Source organism: Mastomys coucha, chromosome X (genome assembly GCF_008632895.1).
Source record: "Mastomys coucha isolate ucsf_1 chromosome X, UCSF_Mcou_1, whole genome shotgun sequence".
In the NCBI taxonomy this organism is placed as follows: domain Eukaryota; kingdom Metazoa; phylum Chordata; class Mammalia; order Rodentia; family Muridae; genus Mastomys; species Mastomys coucha.
The window spans coordinates 56,592,394-56,593,001 of NC_045030.1; positions in this window are offsets into that span (position 1 = coordinate 56,592,394).

Consider the following 608-nt stretch of genomic DNA (forward strand, 5'->3'; position numbering starts at 1 on the left):
GGAGTTCACAACTGTTGTAGATTTTGGCCTGGGCCATCTCAAATGCCTGGATCTGAGCCTGGGTGATAACTGAGCTGGCCAGTCCGCTGCCTCTCTCTTATCTGTACCACCAGAACAAACTGTCTAGCACTGCTCTCACTAGGCCACCCAATGCCAACATCAGCAGGAGGCAGGGTTAGTTCTGTTCTGCTCTGGGGCTGGAGCCAGCTCTACTGTGCTGCTCAGTGAAGGCATGGAACCCATTCTCCCAAGTGCTGCAGCCAGCAAGTGGGTGGCTCAGCTCTCTTCTTCTCACTCCCTTGGGGCTGGCTCACCTGTGACTTCGAGGGCAGAGACAGCTCCACTGTGTTGTCCAGGGGAGATGCAAGGCTGACTCTCCATCTCTCATGGTCTAGGAGCCAGCTCTTCCATGCGCATGCCCAAGGGACCACAGGACCAGCAAATCTGTGCTCCCTTCACCAGGGCCAGCAACAGGGCCAGCTCTACTGTGCTTCCTAGGTGAGGCTCAGGGCCTGCACTCCTGAATGCTACAACTGGCAAGAGGCAGGGCCATCTTCTGTTGTTTTTGTTTGTTTGTTTGGTTGGTTGGTTGGTTTTTTTTTTTTCTT